At 42.8% G+C, this 20,941-nt stretch overlaps 1 protein-coding gene and 1 pseudogene across 3 annotated transcripts in view; one reads left to right on the top strand and one right to left on the bottom strand.

Moving 5' to 3' along the window:
* The window catches only part of LOC129763192 (uncharacterized), a 101,105-nt gene that overhangs the window by 18,154 nt on the left and 62,010 nt on the right, over positions 1-20,941 (top strand). The gene's annotated exons all lie outside the window — the stretch shown is intronic.
* LOC129763804 (5.8S ribosomal RNA) lies at positions 4,592-4,744 on the bottom strand (annotated as a pseudogene).

Here is a 20,941-nt window from a genome sequence, read left to right as displayed (position 1 = left end):
CATCAGTAGAAAATTTCCGTATCCAATATTGAGTGCATAACATGAAAAACGGAAAATGTTTCACATCGCGAAAATCAAGTCATTTTCGAGCGATTATTTGCTTTCTACTCATAGAATTCTGCGACCAAATACATTTCGTTTTGGATTTTTCAATCAAGTGCGATCAACGTAAGACCACGCCTTTCGGCAATTTATTAGAGGTACAATGAATCTTCAGGAATTCCCGCTCTACGCGCACTGGCAAACGATGTTTACTCAACATTTTCTCGTGGAATTGCTCAGGACTCCAAAACCGACTTGCGCTTCCAAAGTTCCGCGGTTATGACGCTGCAGGAGGCCTATTCGACGATATCAATTTGTGTGCTATCTATGCAAAACGCGTCACATCATGCCCGAGAACATCCAGCTGGCTCATCGTATCCGAGGAGAGCGTGCTATATTAGCTTAGCATATAATCAACGGCCCTTTTCAGGGCTCCAATGTGATGGATTAGAGTTCAGAAAAGTTTTTTACAGGCCGAACTGAAAGGAGCATTTAGCGAAAATCGAGGTGCCGATGATAATTCGATACCGATAGGTGCCATGGAGCCAACCCACTGATCATTCAGGTGCCATGGATATGGATCTCATAATGAAGAATATGAAATATATGATTCGTCGTTATCAGAAGTCGACCGAATTGCTGATCCGCAAGCTACCTTTGCAGCATTTGGTTCGTGGAATTACTCAGGACTTCAAAATCGACTTGCGCTTCAAAGATACCAATTTGTGTGCTATCCACGCAAAACGCGTCACATCATGCCCAAGGACATTCAGCTAGCCTGTCGAATCCAAGAAGAGCGTGCTATATTAGCTTAGCATATAATCAACGGCGCTTTTCAGGGCTCCATTAGAGTTCAGAAAAGTTTTTTACAGGCCAAACTGAAAGGAGTATTTTCGTTTGGATGCCATACAGCATCGAGAAAATTTCGGAAAGATCTAGTCGTTGCTGAAAAATAATCTACCAGTTCCCTGGGGATCGAAAAATACATTCATGCGAAAGTGTTTATTTTAATGTTTTCTAACCATATAACACAGCGACCAAATATGTTTCAATCAAGTGCTATTAACAGGTGGTTATCGAGTTAGCATTAACCACTGAAGGGCTTCGAGTATCGAGGAAAATCCGGAAAAATCTAATCGTTGCTGAAAATTAATCTGCCATTTCCCTGGGAATTGAAAAATACATTCATGCGAAAGAGTTTATTTTAATGTTTTCTAACCATATAACACAGCGACCAAATACATTTGATTTTGTAATTTTTCAATCAAGTGTAACACAGCGACCAAATACATTTGATTTTGTAATTTTTCAATCAAGTGTAATTAGCTGGAAAGCTTCTGAAGATTATTCTTCCCCATCAGTAGGATACTTTCGTATCCAATATTGTATGCGCGCGCAACAGAAAATGTTTCATATCGCGAAAATTATATAATTTTCAATCGATTATTGCTCAGTTGTCGAAATTTTCATACTCAGAAAGTCCATTCCCCTCTAGTTTGCCTTTCAAATTGCCATCGTAAACCACACCTTCTCGCGATTCAATCACGCACGACGCATACTTAAGCGATATTCTGGTGATGAAACCCATTCACTCAGGGACGAATGACCTTTGGGTTAAAGTCCCTTCAAAAACAAGAACGAACGATGAAACCCATTCATTTTTCGTGAGGACATCGACAAGACAACATCGTTACTGAACGAGCTGGACGAGCTGGACGGCGAGGGATGGAGGTATTCATTATCTGGCCTGACCTGCCCTGAAATGCAATCAGTTTGTTTCAACTGTGAGGGAGCGTAGAAAAGCCGATCGATCAGAAGGAGAAGAGAAGGTGACTAAGAGAGTATCAACATCGAAAAACGGTTCCCCGGGAAGATATCGAAGCAGCCGCCACACACACACATACACGCGCGCAACTTTTTCGTTTGCTGGTTATCGAGAAGAACCCTGGAAAGAAGTGATCGTTGCTGGAAAATAATCTGCCAGTTCCCCTTGGAATTGAAAATTACATTCAAGCGAGTTTTTTTTTATGTTTTCTATCCATATAATACTGCGACCACATACATTTGATTTTGTGATTTGTCAATCAAGTGCAGTTAGCAGGAAAGCTTCTGAAGATTATTCTTCAGAACAAGTTTTTTTGTATCCAATATTAGATGCATAAAACCTTGAGCCTCAACGTAACGCTCTCGTTTTCGAAGTTCCCCAAATATTCATTTATTCATTTATTCAGAATGGATTTATATTCAAATTCAAACAAATGATCTCTAATTCAACGATAGTCCTACGTCACCCTTGCGGTTATACCATAGATATAACCCACTTCCTGTTTTTCGTATTTTACACGTCGGGCGTTAGCTTACATGGTAGGGTTTCTTTTTCTGATGACTGACTGATGATATTCGTTCGAAAACTATAATAAGGGAGTATATCTCGTCGACCTCGGAAATGACTATCGGTTCCCAGTCGTACACGTCATCTCCAGTATCCTCGATGTCATCATGGAACAATCTATGTCACCCTTCTAATCTCGAGTCGACCGCGAGTAATCGGTTTCCTATTGGGCTGTTTCAAAAGTTTATGATTTGCTCAGCATCTACTATCCTACACGCGAATGATATGTCCACCCATACCTATCATCGCTCACGCACCGTGTTACAGTCGAATACGACCCATCCACATGCCTATCTTATGTCTAGCATAAGGCATCTCAAGTGTTGAGAAAGTTCGTGCACCTCGAGGAAGGTTCTTTTGAAACAAATCAATAGAAGCCATCCTATGCGCGATCAGTGTGACTACCCGCACATATCATCGCTCACGCACCGTGTTACAGTCGAATACGACCCATCCACATGCCTATCTTATGTCTAGCATAAGGCATCTCAAGTGTTGAGAAAGTTCGTGCACCTCGAGGAAGGTTCTTTTGAAACAAATCAATAGAAGCCATCCTATGCGCGATCAGTGTGACTACCCGCACATATCATCGCTCACGCACCGTGTTACAGTCGAATACGACCCATCCACATGCCTATCTTATGTCTAGCATAAGGCATCTCAAGTGTTGAGAAAGTTCGTGAACCTCGAGGAAGGTTCTTTTGAAAGAAATCAATAGAAGCCATCCTATGCGCGATCAGTGTGACTACCCGCACATATCATCGCTCACGCACCGTGTTACAGTCGAATACGACCCATCCACATGCCTATCTTATGTCTAGCATAAGGCATCTCAAGTGTTGAGAAAGTTCGTGCACCTCGAGGAAGGTTCTTTTGAAACAAATCAATAGAAGCCATCCTATGCGCGATCAGTGTGACTACCCGCACATATCATCGCTCACGCACCGTGTTACAGTCGAATACGACCCATCCACATGCCTATCTTATGTCTAGCATAAGGCATCTCAAGTGTTGAGAAAGTTCGTGCACCTCGAGGAAGGTTCTTTTGAAACAAATCAATAGAAGCCATCCTATGCGCGATCAGTGTGACTACCCGCACATATCATCGCTCACGCACCACGTTGCAGTCGAATGTGACCCATCCACATGCCTATCTTATGTCTAGCATAAGGCATCTCAAGTGTTGAGAAAGTTCGTGCACCTCGAGGAAGGTTCTTTTGAAACAAATCAATAGAAGCCATCCTATGCGCGATCAGTGTGACTACCCGCACATATCATCGCTCACGCACCACGTTGCAGTCGAATGTGACCCATCCACATGCCTATCTTATGTCTAGCATAAGGTATCTCAAGTGTTGAGAAAGTTCGTGCACCTCGAGGAAGGTTCTTTTGAAACAAATCAATAGAAGCCATCCTATGCGCGATCAGTGTGACTACCCGCACATATCATCGCTCACGCACCACGTTGCAGTCGAATGTGACCCATCCACATGCCTTCAGGCATCCGAAAATTTTTTAATAAAAAAAAGAGAAGTCACCACATGCAGCACTAAGCTGCAGTAGGACTTCTCTTCTAACCACAACAACCGTACACGTACCCCATCCACATGCCTATCTCCGACACTCGGCATGGACCTTCAAGTGCCCGAAAATGTTTAAATAAAAAAAAGAGAAGTCACCACATGCAGCACTAAGCTACAGTAGGACTTCTCTTTTAAACACAACAACCGTACACGTACAAGGCCAACCTCCAAGCATGGGTAGTCTGAGAGGATCGAAGTGTACACCTCTCTGCAACTCGCAACTCCCAGCCTGTAAACCTATCGTTTGTAGGAGGTCTCAGGTGTCCAGATGCCACGCAACACGGTGGACACGCAAACGCGCACCACCTCTACGTGCTGGGCTCATCCCTTTTCGCTCGCAGCTACTCAGGGAATCCAGTCACACATCATTTGAGGCCTATAAGAACTATCTCATGTATGGAGAAGATGGAACACACAAAGACTTTCATCTTGGGACGTGTGTTCATCAAGCCGTGCGCCGGGGCCTTCGCACGTTTGACTATCTTCAATGTTTTTCCACCACCGAAGGCCGAAAAACACCATTACGCATATGCGCTACCTAAGCAGCGCATATAGTTAAATTGGTAAATATAGGCGGCACTCAAAAATGTGTACATCGCACAATGATTGTACGATGTGCAATATGCGTTCAACTTGTCGGTGTTCATGTGTCCTGCAGTTCACATTCTGACGCGCAATTTGCTGCGGTCTTCATCGATCCACGAGCCGAGTGTAGTCACACATCATTTGAGGCCTATAAGAACAATCTCATGTATGGAGAAGATGGAACACACAAAGACTTTCATCTTGGGACGTGTGTTCATCAAGCCGTGCGCCGGGGCCTTCGCACGTTTGACTATCTTCAATGTTTTTCCACCACTGAAGGTCGAAAAACACCATTACGCATATGCGCTACCTAAGCAGCGCATATAGTTAAATTGGTATATATAGGCACTCAAAAATGTGTACATCGCACAATGATTGTACGATGTGCAATATGCGTTCAACTTGTCGGTGTTCATGTGTCCTGCAGTTCACATTCTGAAATTGAAACACGGGTTGAAATTTGAAACACACACTTGGAGAGTACGTTCGCATGTAAACATACGATGTACAGGCCACTCCTGGGTTCTTAGAACCCATCGCACTTGCAGAATGAACATCACGCCGGTTTCATCACTTGGGACGTATTTTTGTCATCATTCGTCCAAAGACCGTGTGATCGGCTTAACCTTTAGCTCACTAGTATGGGGACTCGCCAGGGGGCATCTGTACGTTCATATGCGCACATGCGAAGTACGAGACACCGCACCTAGTCCAACAGATGAGATCTATAACGCCGGGTCTAGTAGTTTCGAGCCGCGCACACACTGCAAGGTATGGCCCCTACAATAGGATGAAAGTTCGAAGGCCCCGGCCCTTCATCCAAGTAGTAATACCTTTAGTGCAGTAAGGAATGGGAATCCCATCATCGATCCAAAGACCGAGACGATCAACCCTTTCCTTCCATTTCCACCTCACTAGTATGGGGACTCGCCAGGGGGCATCTGTACGTTCATATGCGCACATGCGAAGTACGAGACACCGCACCTAGTCCAACAGATGAGATCTATAACGCCAGGTCTAGTAGTTTCGAGCCGCGCACACACTGCAAGGTATGGCCCCTACAATAGGATGAAAGTTCGAAGGCCCCGGCCCTTCATCCAAGTAGTAATACCTTTAGTGCAGTAAGGAATGGGAATCCCATCATCGATCCAAAGACCGAGACGATCAACCCTTTCCTTCCATTTCCACCTCACTAGTATGGGGACTCGCCAGGGGGCATCTGTACGTTCATATGCGCACATGCGAAGTACGAGACACCGCACCTAGTCCAACAGATGAGATCTATAACGCCGGGTCTAGTAGTTTCGAGCCGCGCACACACTGCAAGGTATGGCCCCTACAATAGGATGAAAGTTCGAAGGCCCCGGCCCTTCATCCAAGCAGTAATACCTTTAGTGCAGTAAGGGAGTGTAAATCCTTTTATCGATCTGAAGACCGAGATGAAAGGGTTTGTTGTATGAATTGAAACATAACGGACTCGCCAGGAGAGCATATTAAACGTACGTTCGTACAACACCACACACACAGATGGGGGTACGAGTACGGCGCAACTCCTAGTCCTCGCAAAACAACCACTGGGTAACGCATGTTTATTTTTGTTCAGCAAGACCCCAATGCGTTCGGTCTCCTCCAAATCAGATCACCATGGGGATACGATAATGATCCTTCCGCAGGTTCACCTACGGAAACCTTGTTACGACTTTTACTTCCTCTAAATCATCAAGTTCGGTCAACTTCAGCGAGTCAAATGTAGCCCCAGCGAGGGGGCCAGCAAATGTTCACCTTCAAAGACCTCACTAAATAATCCATCGGTAGTAGCGACGGGCGGTGTGTACAAAGGGCAGGGACGTAATCAACGCTGGCTAGTGACCAGCACTTACTGGGAATTCCAAGTTCATATGGACCGTTTCAGTCCATAATCCCGACTACGTGGGCATTTCAGTGATTTCCCGTTCCTCTCGGAATAGGGTACACGCTGCTGCCCACATTGTAGCGCGCGTGCAGTCCAGAACATCTTAGGGCATCACGGACCTGTTATCGCTCAATCTCACCTTGCTTAACACAAGTTGTTCCATTAAGCAGAAGTCAACCTCGATGAGTTGACGTGTCATCAGGTCATACTAGACTGCGCCAGCAAGCGCGCGCGGAAGCCGACCCGAAAGCCAACCCCACACGCACACATCACAACCGGACGACAGCTTCTACGTCTGACTGCTGATAGCGTTCTAGTTAATTTGATTGAGTCACGTTCGTTATCGGAATTAACCAGACAAATCAATCCACGAACTAAGAACGGCCATGCACCACTACCCTTAGTTTTGAGAAAGAGCTATTAATCTGTCTTACCTCAATAAGTTCGGACCTGGTAAGTTTTCCCGTGTTGAGTCAAATTAAGCCGCAGGCTCCACTCCTGGTGGTGCCCTTCCGTCAATTCCTTTAAGTTTCAACTTTGCAACCATACTTCCCCCGGAACCTGATTTTGGTTTCCCGGAAGCCACTGAGAGCACCATACAGTAGCGTCTCCCAATTGCTAATTGGCATAGTTTACGGTTAGAACTAGGGCGGTATCTAATCGCCTTCGATCCTCTAACTTTCGTTCTTGATTAATGTAAGCATCCATGGCAAATGCTTTCGCTTTAGTTAGTCTTACGACGGTCTACGAATTTCACCTCTCGCGCCGTAATACTAATGCCCCCAACTACTTCTGTTAATCATTACCTCCGGATCCGGTTACAAACCAATGAATATTAGGACCGAGGTGTGTGTGTATATCTTGTTTATTAGGCTTTAACATTTGTTCTACAGTAACTAGCTGCTCTGTCATTCGCCTAAGTTTATCTCTTTTACATTATTCCCTATATTCCCTATACTCCTGTTCACCATCACTTTGAGCGGGCGTTTTTTGCTCTGTTCACTCTTTTTCATTTTTTGAGTATTCGTGATATGGTGGGCCTATCTCTAGTCCCTAACTTAGATCATATTAGTCAAATTACAGTCTCTTATGAAATCACACGTTCTTTTTATGTTCTCAGTGCTATTTTTCAGAATTATTTGGATGTTGTCTCCTAGTCCATGTTTCCGTCTTTCAGTGTCGTACTTTCTACACTCCACAAGGATATGTTCTACTGTTAAAGCTGTTCCACAAGTTTCGCACGTGGGTCCATCTTGGTGTCTCTGGCTCATGATTGAGCTGTGCGTCATCCAGGTGTGGCCTATCCTGAGCCTAGTAAGCAACTTCTGGTCCCTAGGGTTGTCTGCTTCGGTCCATTTTTCTACGCTGCATTTAATTTTCCTGAGTTTCTGTTCTCTGCAGTGGAACCAGGTTTTGTTCCATTCGTCCTTTATTGCTTCTTTGATCCACCTGATGGCATCTTCCTTAGGTATGGTTCTGTCTTCAAGTGGCTTGGATCGACCTTCGTTGGCCAAAACGTCAGCTTTCTCGTTGCCTTCAATCCCAGTATGGCCGGGAATCCATGTAAACCTTATACCTTTTTCCCAAGCTGTTGCTTTGGCCTGCTTCAGCCATGGGTGGTCGCAGTTTCCGCTTTCTAGCCCAGCCAGACAGCTTGCCGAGTCCGTGAATATTATTGAACCTTCTCTGGCAGCCTGGGTTGCCTTATGGAGAGCATATGCCTCAGCGGAGAATATGCTACACTGTTTTGGTAGTCTACCGTTTATGCACACGTTTGTGTTGGGGATCGTTATACCATACCCCACATCATTTTTTGTTTTCGAACCATCAGTGTATATTAGGCTTCTTCCTGGGTAATTGTATGTGTACATTCTGAAATTCGTTTTTGCGACGTTATTTGGGCATCCTGCCTTAGTATTGGCTTTTATTATCCAATCAATAATTGGACATTGGTGTACCCATGTTCTTTGTTTGGTTGGTACACTTGTTACGGTTTGAGGCAGATCTTGATTTGTAAGCTGTTTAAAGCTGAAGTTTGCTCTTTCCAATAGAGGGAGGGTTTCCCATTGGTCTGATGTAAGCCTGTCTTTCAGTTGATATGCTTTTGTACAAATGTTTCTAGTGATTTGGTATTTGAGAGGGAGCTCTCCACATTCGGCATAAATTGATAGTACTGGGCTGGTGCAAAAAGCACCTGATGCTATTCTGATTCCTTCGTTGTATACAGATTCTAGAGCTTTAGTAGCTTTATCGCCTACTCTTGAGTACAGCTCAGCTCCATGTAATATTTTGGCTAATATTGTAGCGTTTACTACCTTTATTAGGGTACATCTGTTGCTAGGTTTGAACCTTCCTGCTATTATTTTCATTACTCTTATATAACCTTGTGTTGTTCTCTTAACGTCTTCGAAGTGTTGTCTGAAGGTTAATTTTGAATCTATTGTTACTCCCAGTACTTTCATTTTTCTATCTTGGGAGATTATGCATTCTCCCAGATGGAGCGAGGGGGCCTTTCTATGGTGTCGTCTTCTGCATATATGTACTAGTTTTGATTTCTGGGGATTAATCTTGAATCCCCTTTCATCGGCCCAACATTGTATGTGGTTGATCGCTCTTTGAGTTTTCCTTCTATTCCAGCCTGGCGTTTCATCGTAGTTAATAAGTGTAATGTCATCTGCGTATACCACCAGAGACACGTTATTTGGTACCCTTTCGAAGAGGGACTCCATAGCTATTAAAAATAGCGTGGTTGACATGACTGAACCTTGCGGTATGCCGTTTTGTAGGGTTCTAGATGAGCTCAATGCTCCTTTGCAAAACACTTTAATTTTCCTATCGGTCAGGAAGTCTTTAACGAAGCTCAGAATGCGACCGTCAAAACCCCATACTTTCATTTGCTTTAAGATTGGTAGTCTCCACGTCCTATCGAAAGCTTTGGACAGGTCCAGCGAGACCATGTCTAGGTGGGCATTTTGCCTTGTGGCTGTATTAATTTTACTCTCGACGTGTGCTAGGTAGGTGGTTGTACTTTTGCCTCTTCTAAAAGCATGTTGTCTTTCGTTTAACAGGTTTCTGTACTCTAGCTCATCAATGAGTCTTCTGTTGACCATTCTTTCTAATGTTTTGCCCACACAACTAAGGAGGGTTATAGGTCTATATCCATCTGGGTTCATGGTGTTGCTGCCTACTTTGGGAATGGGTATGATAATACCTTCTTTCCATTTTCTTGGTATTTTGCCGGTATGCCATACTTCGTTAAGTGTTTCTAGTAGTATAGCTTTACCCTTAATTGGAAGATTTTGTAGTAGTGGATAGGTTATATTATCTTCACCTGGGGATTTTCCTGTGGCACTGTTCAGTGCCCATAGGAGTTCTTTCATGTCGAAGCTTCTGTTGTAAATTTCATTATTTTCACTTATTTTTATATCCACTGTTTTCTCCTCGTTCTCTTTGAAGTTTCTGAAGGAGGTCTCGTAGACCTCATCTGACGATACTTTAGTGAAGTGCTTGGCAAGTTCTTCTGTTATGATGTTATTGTCATCTGTTATTTTTTGGTCAATATTCATTATTATTCTCTCACATTTGTATTCTCCTTTACATGCTCTAACTTTAGCCCACATGCTGGAGCTGCTTGTGTTTGGGGAGATCCCTGCTAGGTATTCCTCCCAGCTCTTTTTTCTTGCCGCCTTTATTATGGTTCTTGCTTTTGCTCTCTCTATTCTGAACTTTTTCGCGTTTTCCTGGTATTCAGGTGAGGAAGGGTTGGAGTTCTTCAACTTCCTGAGTGCCTTTTTACGGCTTTTTATGGCTTGGTGTACTTCGCTGGTCCACCATGGGACCTCTCTCTTTGGCTTGTAGCCAGTTGTTTTCCTCATGCTTTTGCTAGCCGCAGTTGTTATGATATCTGTTAGTCCCATGGGGTCTATACTTTCTATACCTGTTAAGGCACGTTCGATTTCACTCTCATATTTGTTCCAGTTAGCTGCTTCTGTTACCCACCTTTTCCTTCTTGTGGGAAGTACTGTTGTTTGGCCATGTTTTTGTAGTAAAATAGGGAAGTGGTCGCTTCCTCTTGTGTCTTCGTCAGTTCTCCATAAATAGCTGTTGGGCAAATTATGCGAGGCTATCATCAGGTCTATTGCCGATGGTTTACCAGAGGTTGGGTGTATCCTAGTCGGATTACCTTCGTTTAGTATTTTCCATCGATGTTTATCTGTCTCCTCAAGGAGGAGATTGCCTCTTGTATCGTTTTTGTATGATCCCCAATTTTCGTTGTGGGCATTGAAATCGCCCACTAGTATGTACGGTTGTGGGAGTTGTCTCGCAATGTGTGTTATTTCTGCAATTATGGCCCTTTCATATTCGATGTTTGTATAGTGTGGCGATATGTATATGTTTGCGATCGTAAGTTTTAGTGGGAGGTGTATAGTTACTGCTACGACTTGCACCTTATCGATCCCACTTACATCTATCCACTTATGAGGTGCGTCGTGGAGTACTCCCAATGCAACCCCGTTTTTGTTTGGGTGACTGTGATCATTGTATATTTTCCAGTCATATTGACCACCTAGTACCATATTGACCACCTAGTACCGCAAAATGGTATTTTGGGTACCATTGTTTCTTGAAGTGCAATGATGGATGGATAGTGTTCGTTTACTAGTAGCTGTAGCTCGTGTAGTCTGCCTCGGAAGCCAAAGATGTTCCATTGTAGTATTAGTGTTTCGTTTGTGAATTTGTGATAGCTCATTATGGAATATTAAAAGTTTCACTATAGCTCCGTTGTGTCACTTTGTGACATTTCGGAATCGGAAAAGTTTCCGCTTTTCTTGTTTTTCCTTGACGGAGGCGAGGAGTCAGAGGATCTTTTCTCTTTCCTCTTTTTTTGTTTTTTGTTCACTTTGTTATTAGGTTCGCTCGTTCTCATGCCCTCAGGAGCGCTATGGCTGGTTGAAGGTTTTATCAGATCGGCTTCGTTTTGAACAATTTTGTTTATCATGTTGTTCTTCTGCATCTCTGTAATGATTGATTTCAATTCTTCTATCTGTTGCTTCAGTTCTTGGATCTGGGCCTTAAGAGCGTTATTCTCGTTTATGACCTCATTGTTTACCACCAATCTTTGCTGAACTTGGCTTTTGGCTACATCAGCGTAACTTTTTGTTTGTCTTTGTGTGTTTACGTACGTTCTTTTTGCTTCCCCATATGGTATGTTTCTTGATACTTTAATTTTTAGTATATCGTTCTCTCGTTTGTAAAATGGGCAGTTTCTGTCGCCAGGCCCATGATTCCCTTTACAATTGATACAATATGTTGGTTCTTCACAAGATGCGTTTATATGGTCTTTCGAGCATTTTTTGCACCTTGCTTCTTCTCTTTGGCATTTCTTCTGTGTATGCCCATATTTGTAGCATTTAAAGCATTGCATTGGTTTCGGGAAATAGTGTCTAGTTTTAAGTCTTAGTAGACCACATTTCAGATGCTCCGGAGGCTCTGATCTATTGATCGTAATGATAAGAAGAGGCGTGTTAACCGTTTCTCTCTTTTCGTTTTTCCTAGTGATTCTGTGTACGTTTAGCACACCTTGGTCTGCTAGCTCAACTTGTATCTCTTTCGTTTCCATTTCCATCATTTCTTCGCTGTAGACCACACATTTTGAAATGTTCAGGTTCTTGTGGTATTCTACTTTTATCTTTTCTCCGTTTACTAAGTTTTTAAGCATTAGTAGCTTTTCCGCGTTTCTGTTGTTCTCTAGAACAATCAGAAAGCTTGTGTCTCTTTTTATGTACTTTATTTCTATGATGTCTTTCGTTAGTTTGGATAGCGTTTTTGATATCAAGAAGGGGTTTCTTGTTATCTTTCCAGCCCCTTCCTTGTCTGCGTACGACCAAAGGTCCCACCGGGGTTGGTTACCCGATCTTTCCTAAGGTTGCTCATACCCCAGCCGGTACCTCGGGGAGGTAAGGATAGGAGTTCCAGGGCGGAAGCTGAAGGGCCAATAATTGGCACTGGATTGCGCTGTACCCTGGCTTTACCAGCCCCTAGGACCGAGGTGTGTGTATATCTTGTTTATTAGGCTTTAACATTTGTTCTACAGTAACTAGCTGCTCTGTCATTCGCCTAAGTTTATCTCTTTTACATTATTCCCTATATTCCCTATACTCCTGTTCACCATCACTTTGAGCGGGCGTTTTTTGCTCTGTTCACTCTTTTTCATTTTTTGAGTATTCGTGATATGGTGGGCCTATCTCTAGTCCCTAACTTAGATCATATTAGTCAAATTACAGTCTCTTATGAAATCACACGTTCTTTTTATGTTCTCAGTGCTATTTTTCAGAATTATTTGGATGTTGTCTCCTAGTCCATGTTTCCGTCTTTCAGTGTCGTACTTTCTACACTCCACAAGGATATGTTCTACTGTTAAAGCTGTTCCACAAGTTTCGCACGTGGGTCCATCTTGGTGTCTCTGGCTCATGATTGAGCTGTGCGTCATCCAGGTGTGGCCTATCCTGAGCCTAGTAAGCAACTTCTGGTCCCTAGGGTTGTCTGCTTCGGTCCATTTTTCTACGCTGCATTTAATTTTCCTGAGTTTCTGTTCTCTGCAGTGGAACCAGGTTTTGTTCCATTCGTCCTTTATTGCTTCTTTGATCCACCTGATGGCATCTTCCTTAGGTATGGTTCTGTCTTCAAGTGGCTTGGATCGACCTTCGTTGGCCAAAACGTCAGCTTTCTCGTTGCCTTCAATCCCAGTATGGCCGGGAATCCATGTAAACCTTATACCTTTTTCCCAAGCTGTTGCTTTGGCCTGCTTCAGCCATGGGTGGTCGCAGTTTCCGCTTTCTAGCCCAGCCAGACAGCTTGCCGAGTCCGTGAATATTATTGAACCTTCTCTGGCAGCCTGGGTTGCCTTATGGAGAGCATATGCCTCAGCGGAGAATATGCTACACTGTTTTGGTAGTCTACCGTTTATGCACACGTTTGTGTTGGGAATCGTTATACCATACCCCACATCATTTTTTGTTTTCGAACCATCAGTGTATATTAGGCTTCTTCCTGGGTAATTGTATGTGTACATTCTGAAATTTGTTTTTGCGACGTTATTTGGGCATCCTGCCTTAGTATTGGCTTTTATTGTCCAATCAATAATTGGACATTGGTGTACCCATGTTCTTTGTTTGGTTGGTACACTTGTTACGGTTTGAGGTAGATCTTGATTTGTAAGCTGTTTAAAGCTGAAGTTTGCTCTTTCCAATAGAGGGAGGGTTTCCCATTGGTCTGATGTAAGCCTGTCTTTCAGTTGATATGCTTTTGTACAAATGTTTCTAGTGATTTGGTATTTGAGAGGGAGCTCTCCACATTCGGCATAAATTGATAGTACTGGGCTGGTGCAAAAAGCACCTGATGCTATTCTGATTCCTTCGTTGTATACAGATTCTAGAGCTTTAGTAGCTTTATCGCCTACTCTTGAGTACAGCTCAGCTCCATGTAATATTTTGGCTAATATTGTAGCGTTTACTACCTTTATTAGGGTACATCTGTTGCTAGGTTTGAACCTTCCTGCTATTATTTTCATTACTCTTATATAACCTTGTGTTGTTCTCTTAACGTCTTCGAAGTGTTGTCTGAAGGTTAATTTTGAATCTATTGTTACTCCCAGTACTTTCATTTTTCTATCTTGGGGGATTATGCATTCTCCCAGATGGAGCGAGGGGGCCTTTCTATGGTGTCGTCTTCTGCATATATGTACTAGTTTTGATTTCTGGGGATTAATCTTGAATCCCCTTTCATCGGCCCAACATTGTATGTGGTTGATCGCTCTTTGAGTTTTCCTTCTATTCCAGCCTGGCGTTTCACCGTAGTTAATAAGTGTAATGTCATCTGCGTATACCACCAGAGACACGTTATTTGGTACCCTTTCGAAGAGGGACTCCATAGCTATTAAAAATAGCGTTGTTGACATGACTGAACCTTGCGGTATGCCGTTTTGTAGGGTTCTAGATGAGCTCAATGCTCCTTTGCAAAACACTTTAATTTTCCTATCGGTCAGGAAGTCTTTAACGAAGCTCAGAATGCGACCGTCAAAACCCCATACTTTCATTTGCTTTAAGATTGGTAGTCTCCACGTCCTATCGAAAGCTTTGGACAGGTCCAGCGAGACCATGTCTAGGTGGGCATTTTGCCTTGTGGCTGTATTAATTATACTCTCGACGTGTGCTAGGTAGGTGGTTGTACTTTTGCCTCTTCTAAAAGCATGTTGTCTTTCGTCTAACAGGTTTCTGTACTCTAGCTCATCAATGAGTCTTCTGTTGACCATTCTTTCTAATGTTTTTCCCACACAACTAAGGAGGGTTATAGGTCTATATCCATCTGGGTTCATGGTGTTGCTACCTACTTTGGGAATGGGTATGATAATACCTTCTTTCCATTTTCTTGGTATTTTGCCGGTATGCCATACTTCGTTAAGTGTTTTTAGTAGTATAGCTTTACCCTTAATTGGAAGATTTTGTAGTAGTGGATAGGTTATATTATCTTCACCTGGAGATTTTCCTGTGGCACTGTTCAGTGCCCATAGGAGTTCTTTCATGTCGAAGCTTCTGTTGTAAATTTCATTATTTTCACTTATTTTTATATCCACTGTTTTCTCCTCGTTCTCTTTGAAGTTTCTGAAGGAGGTCTCGTAGACCTCATCTGACGATACTTTAGTGAAGTGCTTGGCAAGTTCTTCTGTTATGATGTTATTGTCATCTGTTATTTTTTGGTCAATATTCATTATTATTCTCTCACATTTGTATTCTCCTTTACATGCTCTAACTTTAGCCCACATGCTGGAGCTGCTTGTGTTTGGGGAGATCCCTGCTAGGTATTCCTCCCAGCTCTTTTTTCTTGCCGCCTTTATTATGGTTCTTGCTTTTGCTCTCTCTATTCTGAACTTTTTCGCGTTTTCCTGGTATTCAGGTGAGGAAGGGTTGGAGTTCTTCAACTTCCTGAGTGCCTTTTTACGGCTTTTTATGGCTTGGTGTACTTCGCTGGTCCACCATGGGACCTCTCTCTTTGGCTTGTAGCCGGTTGTTTTCCTCATGCTTTTGCTAGCCGCAGTTGTTATGATATCTGTTAGTCCCATGGGGTCTATACTTTCTATACCTGTTAAGGCACGTTCGATTTCACTCTCATATTTGTTCCAGTTAGCTGCTTCTGTTACCCATCTTTTCCTTCTTGTAGGAAGTACTATTGTTTGGCCATGTTTTTGTAGTAAAATAGGGAAGTGGTCGCTTCCTCTTGTGTCTTCATCAGTTCTCCATAAATAGCTGTTGGGCAAATTATGCGAGGCTATCATCAGGTCTATTGCCGATGGTTTACCAGAGGTTGGGTGCATCCTAGTCGGATTACCTTCGTTTAGTATTTTCCATCGATGTTTATCTGTCTCCTCAAGGAGGAGATTGCCTCTTGTATCGTTTTTGTATGATCCCCAATTTTCGTTGTGGGCATTGAAATCGCCCACTAGTATGTACGGTTGTGGGAGTTGTCTCGCAATGTGTGTTATTTCTGCAATTATGGCCCTTTCATATTCGATGTTTGTATAGTGTGGCGATATGTATATGTTTGCGATCGTAAGTTTTAGTGGGAGGTGTATAGTTACTGCTACGACTTGCACCTTATCGATCCCACTTACATCTATCCACTTATGGGGTGCGTCGTGGAGTACTCCCAATGCAACCCCGTTTTTGTTTGGGTGACTGTGATCGTTGTATATTTTCCAGTCATATTGACCACCTAGTACATTTTGCGGTATTTTGGGTACCATTGTTTCTTGAAGTGCAATGATGGATGGATAGTGTTCGTTTACTAGTAGCTGTAGCTCGTGTAGTCTGCCTCGGAAGCCAAAGATGTTCCATTGTAGTATTAGTGTTTCGTTTGTGAATTTGTGATAGCTCATTATGGAATATTAAAAGTTTCACTATAGCTCCGTTGTGTCACTTTGTGACATTTCGGAATCGGAAAAGTTTCCGCTTTTCTTGTTTTTCCTTGACGGAGGCGAAGAGTCAGAGGATCTTTTCTCTTTCCTCTTTTTTTGTTTTTTGTTTGCTTTGTTATTAGGTTCGCTCGTTCTCATGCCCTCATGAGCGCTATGGCTGGTTGAAGGTTTTATCAGATCGGCTTCGTTTTGAACAATTTTGTTTATCATGTTGTTCTTCTGCATCTCTGTAATGATTGATTTCAATTCTTCTATCTGTTGCTTCAGTTCTTGGATCTGGGCCTTAAGAGCGTTATTCTCGTTTATGACCTCATTGTTTACCACCAATCTTTGCTGAACTTGGCTTTTGACTACATCAGCGTAACTTTTTGTTTGTCTTTGTGTGTTTACGTACGTTCTTTTTGCTTCCCCATATGGTATGTTTCTTGATACTTTAATTTTTAGTATATCGTTCTCTCGTTTGTAAAATGGGCAGTTTCTGTCGCCAGGCCCATGATTCCCTTTGCAATTGATGCAATATGGTGGTTCTTCACAAGATGCGTTGATATGGTCTTTCGAGCATTTTTTGCACCTTGCTTCTTCTCTTTGGCATTTCTTCTGTGTATGCCCATATTTGTAGCATTTAAAGCATTGCATTGGTTTCGGGAAATAGTGTCTAGTTTTAAGTCTTAGTAGACCACATTTCAGATGCTCCGGAGGCTCTGATCTATTGATCGTAATGATAAGAAGAGGCGTGTTAACCGTTTCTCTCTTTTCGTTTTTCCTAGTGATTCTGTGTACGTTTAGCACACCTTGGTCTGCTAGCTCAACTTGTATCTCTTTCGTTTCCATTTCCATCATTTCTTCGCTGTAGACCACACATTTTGAGATGTTCAGGTTCTTGTGGTATTCTACTTTTATCTTTTCTCCGTTTACTAAGCTTTTAAGCATTAGTAGCTTTTCCGCGTTTCTGTTGTTCTCTAGAACAATCAGAAAGCTTGTGTCTCTTTTTATGTACTTTATTTCTAATATGTCTTTCGTTAGTTTGGATAGCGTTTTTGATATCAAGAAGGGGTTTCTTGTTATCTTTCCATCGGTTTTTTCTGCCGTAAGGCTGAGGTAAGTTTTACCTCCTACTCCGCTCATCGTCGATACAGTTTTTTGTTTTGGTTGGTTTTGTTTATTGTTCTCCATGTGATTCCCACGAGTCGCTAGGGAAAGGTGGGGTCCTCCGCGTCAGTGCCCTGCTGTAACACGGTAAGGGCTGCATACTGTGGGGTGCGCCCCGGTGCCCCACAGGCTCCGTTAACGGCTTCTCATTTCTATCGCCCCTTCCACCACTCAGCTCTCGGCACGGGTCGCATCACACCTTAACTTTTGGGGCCCGTTTTCCCCCTTCCTTGTCTGCGTACGACCAAAGGTCCCACCGGGGTTGGTTACCCGATCTTTCCTAAGGTTGCTCATACCCCAGCCGGTACCTCGGGGAGGTAAGGATAGGAGTTCCAGGGCGGAAGCTGAAGGGCCAATAATTGGCACTGGATTGCGCTGTACCCTGGCTTTACCAGCCCCTAGGACCGAGGTGTGTGTATATCTTGTTTATTAGGCTTTAACATTTGTTCTACAGTAACTAGCTGCTCTGTCATTCGCCTAAGTTTATCTCTTTTACATTATTCCCTATATTCCCTATACTCCTGTTCACCATCACTTTGAGCGGGCGTTTTTTGCTCTGTTCACTCTTTTTCATTTTTTGAGTATTCGTGATATGGTGGGCCTATCTCTAGTCCCTAACTTAGATCATATTAGTCAAATTACAGTCTCTTATGAAATCACACGTTCTTTTTATGTTCTCAGTGCTATTTTTCAGAATTATTTGGATGTTGTCTCCTAGTCCATGTTTCCGTCTTTCAGTGTCGTACTTTCTACACTCCACAAGGATATGTTCTACTGTTAAAGCTGTTCCACAAGTTTCGCACGTGGGTCCATCTTGGTGTCTCTGGCTCATGATTGAGCTGTGCGTCATCCAGGTGTGGCCTATCCTGAGCCTAGTAAGCAACTTCTGGTCCCTAGGGTTGTCTGCTTCGGTCCATTTTTCTACGCTGCATTTAATTTTCCTGAGTTTCTGTTCTCTGCAGTGGAACCAGGTTTTGTTCCATTCGTCCTTTATTGCTTCTTTGATCCACCTGATGGCATCTTCCTTAGGTATGGTTCTGTCTTCAAGTGGCTTGGATCGACCTTCGTTGGCTAAAAAGTCCGCTTTCTCGTTGCCTTCAATCCCAGTATGGCCGGGAATCCATGTAAATCTTATACCTTTTTCCCAAGCTGTTGCTTTGGCCTGCTTCAGCCATGGGTGGTCGCAGTTTCCGCTTTCCAGCCCAGCCAGACAGCTTGCAGAGTCCGTGAATATTATTGAACCTTCTCTGGCAGCCTGGGTTGCCTTATGGAGAGCATATGCCTCAGCAGAGAATATGCTACACTGTTTTGGTAGTCTACCGTTTATGCACACGTTTGTGTTGGGGATCGTTATACCATACCCCACATCATTTTTTGTTTTCGAACCATCAGTGTATATTAGGCTTCTTCCTGGGTATTTGTATGTGTACATTCTGAAATTCGTTTTTGCGACGTTATTTGGGCATCCTGCCTTAGTTTTGGCTTTTATTGTCCAATCAATAATTGGACATTGGTGTACCCATGTTCTTTGTTTGGTTGGTACACTTGTTACGGTTTGAGGTAGATCTTGATTTGTAAGCTGTTTAAAGCTGAAGTTTGCTCTTTCCAATAGAGGGAGGGTTTCCCATTGGTCTGATGTAAGCCTGTCTTTCAGTTGATATGCTTTTGTACAAATGTTTCTAGTGATTTGGTATTTGAGAGGGAGCTCTCCACATTCGGCATAAATTGATAGTACTGGGCTGGTGCAAAAAGCACCTGATGCTATTCTGATTCCTTCGTTGTATACAGATTCTAGAGCTTTAGTAGCTTTATCGCCTGCTCTTGAGTACAGCTCAGCTCCATGTAATATTTTGGCTAATATTGTAGCGTTTACTACCTTTATTAGGGTACATCTGTTGCTAGGTTTGAACCTTCCTGCTATTATTTTCATTACTCTTATATAACCTTGTGTTGTTCTCTTAACGTCTTCGAAGTGTTGTCTGAAGGTTAATTTTGAATCTATTGTTACTCCCAGTACTTTCATTTTTCTATCTTGGGGGATTATGCATTCTCCCAGATGGAGCGAGGGGGCCTTTCTATGGTGTCGTCTTCTGCATATATGTACTAGTTTTGATTTCTGGGGATTAATCTTGAATCCCCTTTCATCGGCCCAACATTGTATGTGGTTGATCGCTCTTTGAGTTTTCCTTCTATTCCAGCCTGGCGTTTCACCGTAGTTAATAAGTGTAATGTCATCTGCGTATACCACCAGAGACACGTTATTTGGTACCCTTTCGAAGAGGGACTCCATAGCTATTAAAAATAGCGTTGTTGACATGACTGAACCTTGCGGTATGCCGTTTTGTAGGGTTCTAGATGAGCTCAATGCTCCTTTGCAAAACACTTTAATTTTCCTATCGGTCAGGAAGTCTTTAACGAAGCTCAGAATGCGACCGTCAAAACCCCATACTTTCATTTGCTTTAAGATTGGTAGTCTCCACGTCCTATCGAAAGCTTTGGACAGGTCCAGCGAGACCATGTCTAGGTGGGCATTTTGCCTTGTGGCTGTATTAATTATACTCTCGACGTGTGCTAGGTAGGTGGTTGTACTTTTGCCTCTTCTAAAAGCATGTTGTCTTTCGTTTAACAGGTTTCTGTACTCTAGCTCATCAATGAGTCTTCTGTTGACCATTCTTTCTAATGTTTTGCCCACACAACTAAGGAGGGTTATAGGTCTATATCCATCTGGGTTCATGGTGTTGCTGCCTACTTTGGGAATGGGTATGATAATACCTTCTTTCCATTTTCTTGGTATTTTGCCGGTATGCCATACTTCGTTAAGTGTTTTTAGTAGTATAGCTTTACCCTTAATTGGAAGATTTTGTAGTAGTGGATAGGTTATATTATCTTCACCTGGGGATTTTCCTGTGGCACTGTTCAGTGCCCATAGGAGTTCTTTCATGTCGAAGCTTCTGTTGTAAATTTCATTATTTTCACTTATTTTTATATCCACTGTTTTCTCCTCGTTCTCTTTGAAGTTTCTGAAGGAGGTCTCGTAGACCTCATCTGACGATACTTTAGTGAAGTGCTTGGCAAGTTCTTCTGTTATGATGTTATTGTCATCTGTTATTTTTTGGTCAATATTCATTATTATTCTCTCACATTTGTATTCTCCTTTACATGCTCTAACTTTAGCCCACATGCTGGAGCTGCTTGTGTTTGGGGAGATCCCTGCTAGGTATTCCTCCCAGCTCTTTTTTCTTGCCGCCTTTATTATGGTTCTTGCTTTTGCTCTCTCTATTCTGAACTTTTTCGCGTTTTCCTGGTAT

Source organism: Toxorhynchites rutilus, chromosome 1, assembly GCF_029784135.1.
Source record: "Toxorhynchites rutilus septentrionalis strain SRP chromosome 1, ASM2978413v1, whole genome shotgun sequence".
Classification (NCBI taxonomy): domain Eukaryota; kingdom Metazoa; phylum Arthropoda; class Insecta; order Diptera; family Culicidae; genus Toxorhynchites; species Toxorhynchites rutilus.
Note: the sequence above shows the minus strand (reverse complement) of the source record. Positions and strands in the feature narration are given on the sequence as shown.